General features: G+C 35.1%; 1 protein-coding gene across 2 annotated transcripts in view; it reads right to left on the reverse strand.

Moving 5' to 3' along the window:
* LOC128869863 (serine protease inhibitor 88Ea) overlaps positions 1 to 5,586 on the reverse strand; it is a 34,816-nt gene extending 29,230 nt beyond the window's left edge. For both annotated transcript variants that reach the window (XM_054112470.1, XM_054112472.1), the window contains exon 1: positions 5,239 to 5,586. The gene's annotated coding sequence lies outside the window, so the exon portion shown is untranslated. The remainder of the gene's footprint in view (positions 1 to 5,238) is intronic.
* Between the last annotated feature and the right edge of the window lie 414 nt (positions 5,587 to 6,000).

The following is a 6,000-nucleotide window of genomic DNA, read 5'->3' on the forward strand; positions in this document are numbered from 1 at the left end:
ATACTCCAACGGTCTCAAATCGCAGCAGCTAAAGTTGGCTGATAATACGATTACTGGGCATGCTTCGTCTAGATAAACTCCAAGGCTGGATGACTGGTGACCCAGTGTGCCACCGATTATCCAAGTTTAAATTTTAATTCATAAAAAGCCGGTAATAATGGCTCTGTAATCAAAATAGCATTTATGGGGAACATTTATGCTGTTACAACAACAATGAAAAATCAGTTATGACAATGTCCTCAAAATCTATACCAAACTGCTATTCTCTGCAGACGCATTTGCTTCTCGATAATAGATTGGGGTTTTTAAATCAATAGATGCGCCAATACTATAAAAATTTCAGACAGAAATTTTAATTATTTTTTAAGCTTTGGCTAAAATAAGAGAGTGTGCCGTAGTGTGTATGAAAGCGTGTGACACGCCAGCAGCAGCTGCTCTCGAACCTTTAAACGCGTTTTTCTCAAAACCTTGTTTTCGAAATTTCGGGGAGTCACTGACTCAAAACTATTTAACCGATTTGGCTAAAAATTTAACCCGTTATTCTAGACACACATATAGATCCCGGACCTTTAAAACATTTAATTTTTTAATAATAAACTATTTAATTTAACCAATTTATGAAGAAAAAAAATTAGAAATTGAGAAATTTTTTCACAAGTCCGCCATTTTTTTTTATTTTTTTTATATATATGTATATTTTAGGTTCCGAAAATAAAGTCTACAGAATAATAATCTCTTTTTTTCATTTCAGATTACTTTGGAAGGCTGTGTGTTTCCCCGAACCAACTCATCTTTTTTTTAAGGACTCCACTTTGACGTCAAAATTTTTTAACAAATTTATATAAAATTAACTTAAAATTTTTTTTTTATATACTTCAAAACACCAATAAAAACATGTAAAAACTTTAAAACGATCGCATTTTATTTTCTTTTTAAAAAAGATTCATGAAAAAACGTCGAAATTTCGGTCGTTACACCGGACTACTACCGATTACTGCGATTACTACGATTTATTCCGATACAGAGTTTTTTTGTTACGAAAGTATACTCGTATACCATCTGTATACACAGGTGCAGAAATCAACTTAGGCAAAAACCTCCGGAATAAGCAAGTTGAAATTCTGAGCGACAGTTAGATGGCACTCAAGGCATTGCGATCTTGGGAAGTTAAATCCGCACTGGTTCTTGAGTGCAACAATGATAATAATCAAAGATGTGTTTAGAAAGCACATAACCCACCCTAAGGATAAACTGAGAATGCTTATGGGCATTTTTCCAGGCCATTGCGATGTCATCTGCGCAGGTTGGGTATATGGTCCACTGGCTCCTGTCGTTTCTGCAATCAATTCTCGGAGACACCTTCGAGAATTTGACGCTATAGTGCAAACCTCACATTTTATTCACATACAATTGAGTTTGGACTACTTATTTGAGCGTACGAATATGTAACCAAAAAGAATATGTTGGCGCACCCTGTATATACGTATATTTTGCATACATTGCTTACTTGCATAAGTCAACTTTTAGTGCTAATTTGACTTGCGTGTTTTCCAAGCCACCGACTCTGACCTCACCCAGGCGTAAAAAAAACGAAATTAAACCTCAATAAAGACAGCCAGATGATGCATATAATGCAATTGGAATCGGCATGCGATAAGAAAGCTGCCCTGCCCTTATCAGCATTTTACAGTGAAATAAGCCGACATTGAATGTGTCATATAATATATTATAAACTTTCTTTTTTTCTGAAAAGGAAGATTCTTGTAAAATATTATCATAAGGTTATAAATTCCTTTTGATTGAATGAGCGAGTTGGATCGAAATCAATCATTGGATTTTTTTTAGGGTGTAGAAGGCTAAAGTGGGAAATCCATGCCAAAATTTTTGTGTTATCACACATTTGAAGTGCTTATTCGCCTTTAGACATCGAAAATATTTACAAGCAGACCCGCAAGCGCGAGAAGGAGAATAAAAAAAATGAACAAAGGGGAAGTATGGTAAACCATTAGACCAGCTGCTCAAGAAGGCTATTACTCTCTCAACTGCATTGATTATTAAATATTCAGAGATTTAAGGCGTCTCTTATTTTTTCTACCCACAATAAAGGGACAATTATTCCTTTTGTAAATACAAAATCAGATTCATTTTTATTTTAATCAAAAAAAAAGAACAAATGGGCGTTTACACTTGGAAAAGTTTACCGAGTTAGCGGAATAATGAATATTCGTACCACTTTAACGAATTCGGTGTGAACCCCCCTAATGTGACATATTCTGCTGGCTTGGCACTTCGAATTTCCATTAAAATGTTTTTATAGGGCGATTTATGATTCATGAATTATATATAATACATAAAGTCCATATTAATCTAATTGAACAAATATGACCTCTATTATATACATATATTATATATATATACATATATACATATATATATGTACAATATATACCAGGTGAAGTCCAAAATAAACAAAACTAGTGCCATAAAAATGTTTTTGATGGCGCCATATTTTTAATTAACTCATCAATGTGTTGAAAGCTGACTTCCAGTGAAAGCTAGGTGACATTCGGTATAGTGGAAACGAAGTTATTGCGTCTAAAGTGCCAGTATGTTTATGTCTTGGGTACAAAAAGTTTCGAACAAAGTGCTAATATCAAATTTTGTTTAAAAATCGATAAAGAATTTACCGAAACATTTGAATTAATGAAAAAAGTGTATGGCGATGATTGTCTATCTCGAGCCAGAGTTCATGAGCGGTTTCCACGTTTCAGAGATGGTTACGAGGACAGAAATGACAATTAACATACGGGCCGCCCAAAATCAATAATTACCGAAAACTCCATCGAAATTGTTCGTAGATTTATCAAAAAGGAACCGAAATCATCGTTGAAATTCATGGGATCGGAGTTGAGATCTACAAAACATTGATTTATCACATTTGGGCTTACGAAATGTCTGTGCACGTTTCATTCCGCACAAGTTAACTGAGGACCAAAAATTGCTCAGAATTCAACATTCGAAAGACCTCATTGAAGAGGCGAGAAAAGACTTCCTTTACAACATTCGAACTGATGATGAAACGTGGTGTTTCTAACTTGAGCCTGAAACTAAGCGTCAAAGTGTCGAATGGAAGGCCCCAGAAGAGCTACCACCCACAAAATCGCGTTTGGAGAAGTCAAAAATCAAGTCGATGCTCATTTGTTCTTACGATTCCAAGGGAGTGGCCAACAAAGTGTTCGTGCCAACGGGCCAAACCGTTAACGCAATTTTCTATCTTAGCGTTTTGAAGCTTTTGTTGTATCGCATTCATCGAATTCGCCCTGAATACCGCGAAGGAGGAAGCTGGCGCTTTTTGCATGATAATGCACCATCTCAACGATTCACTCTTGTGACTGATTTTCTGACTAGAAATCGCATTTTAACCATTAATCACTCGCCGTATTCGCCTGATATGGCTCCCTGTGACTTCTAACTATTCGAAAAATTGCATTTGGTCATGAAAGAAAAACGTTTTGCGTCCGTAGAGGCCATCCAAAGGGCTTGTACCGATATCCTGAAGGACATTCCGGTCAATGACCTGAAACACTCTTTCGAAAAGCTTTTAGGTCGCGCAAAACAGTGTATTGAGGCCAGAGAGGACTATTTTGAATAAATAAACTCGAAGTTATCAGAACGAAGCTCCTATCGTTTCTATTTTAGCTCAGTCTTGTTTATTTTGGACTTAACCTTGTATATATATATACATATATATATAATTGGCGCATACACCTTTTTTGGGTGTTTGGCCGAGCTCCTCCTCCTATTTGTGGCGTGCGTCTTGATGTTGTTCCACAAATGGAGAGACCTACAGTTTCAGCCGACTCCGAACGGCAGATATTTTTTATGAGGAGATTTTACACACCAACCCATTCGGCTACGGCGGACGTCTATCAGTATTGCATATAGATACATATGTATGTACATACGAGTTATATAGGTTGGATAAGTTGGATGATGGAAAAGTATTGAGAATCAAATCTATTAACCAGTAGAGAAATCCAAGTTTCTGCGACATTTTAATATTTCGTCTTTCAATAATTACGCTAAAGCTAAAAAAAAAACTGTTTTAATGCCGTTATAATCAGCATAAAAATTCTATCGATACTCATATTGTTCTTTTAGCGAAGTGGTGTGTATTCCTCACTTATACCTAAAACACTCTTCAAATATGTGCTGGAATGACATTTCCTTTATATTACTTTCAAAAATATATCGTTTATGATAAGTGCAATAAAAGACATGGCAGTACAATATACAAACTATGCTTGTGTTTTTCACTGCTCTAGTGGCTTAACCACTTAGTTTCGTATTCTTAAAAACCAAGCGAGATGTTAATAAAACACGATTAGTACAAATTTTAGTACTTTTCTCGTTAGATTCCATGGAATTAAACGACCTTTCATTTTATATTTTACTCGGTATATCTGCATCTCGACCCACTGTAGACGTTTTTGGCGATATTACAGCTTGGAATTGCAATTGTCGGCTATTGTAATTGTTTCGTCGAGGCTACTTTGGAGCATTTGTAATGCTACTTTGGTAACTGCATGGGGAAATGCCCACCATGAAACGACAAGAAAAGACAATAATAATAAAAATAAATAAAAAAAGCAAAGCTATCTCGCACACACATACACCCACTATTGCATTGGTATGTGCAAGAGCACTTACATGTGCATATACATACATGTGTTGTGCATAGAGAGGCTTGTGAAGCGCACTTCAAGCGCAGATACCGGTATTGAGTAAGTTGAGGTTTTCCCCAAAAAATTCCTAAATCACTGCAAAGCGCACGAAAGTCAGAGCATTCGGCCTCCACGAGCATGCGACGCGAGCGGATGAGGTGGAGCGTTTAATGTGAAATACACAAATAAATATATTTCTCTATATTTATTCGCATTTACTTAACTTACGATTCAATAGCAATTCACCGATTAAAAGTTGCAAGGTTTGTTTTGTTGCTTGCAGAAATTAAAAAAATAATAATAATGATATGTAATAATGAAGCTTATGAATTTGTGTAAGTACGTGGAGTGATTTATACGAAAAATAAATGTAATAAAGTAGTTGCTTTTTTACTATTTTCTTATTGCTGATATATATGTATGTGCAATATATTTTTAAATTTATATGTAATATTTTTGTTTTGGTTGGCACCAGTCGCTAGCGGCTCAGAGTAGATTGGTGATGGTTGCTTACTTTGGACTGTTGGCTTTTGCTTGTTGCTTATTTGTTGTGATGATATAAGTAGCCCGTTGAACCGGTCAGTCGTCCTCTCACTTGCACAATAACAATTAAAAGATTTCGTGTAGTTGCTCCAAAATGGCAAAAATAATTACTTAAAACAATTTTTATGTCCGAATAGATTTGCACAAATAAATTGAAGTTTTTGATATTTCGTTTTTCTTTTTCGAATTGCTTTCTAAATTTGGCTTTTGTCACCTTTACGGACTAAAGTCAAAAGTTGATTTATTTTCCACTTTCACCTTACACGTTTTCTAAAACATACTCAATTCAACAAATGCTCACGTCTGACTGAAGCGTTATAGTGGCTAATGTTAAGTTCATACCTCGCAGGCTTATCTTGGTTTATTGTGTTATGGGCTGATTGGAAGCCGAGCTTTGAGCTTTTATGGTTGGCAACCGCATACAAGCAGATTGAATCATACTGAGAGAAAGGTTTTTGGAAATTTTTCATAGAAGCAGCTCTCTTAAATATATTTATATGTATATACATATATGTATGTATGTATATATTTTTGGTGTTATTAGAGAATTATTGAGGGTAAAATACATACGTATGTAAGCAGAGCTTGCAATTGAGATTGACTGACTTCCTTAGCTCCTTTTAAGTACCTTTTCAATGCGAAATAATTCGTAGATGTTACCATAATTATTTGAGAAAATAATTTTTTTATTTACACCGATAATTTGATGATAAGAATTACTAATTCTACAATT

This window comes from Anastrepha ludens, chromosome 2 (assembly GCF_028408465.1).
Source record: "Anastrepha ludens isolate Willacy chromosome 2, idAnaLude1.1, whole genome shotgun sequence".
NCBI lineage: Eukaryota > Metazoa > Arthropoda > Insecta > Diptera > Tephritidae > Anastrepha > Anastrepha ludens.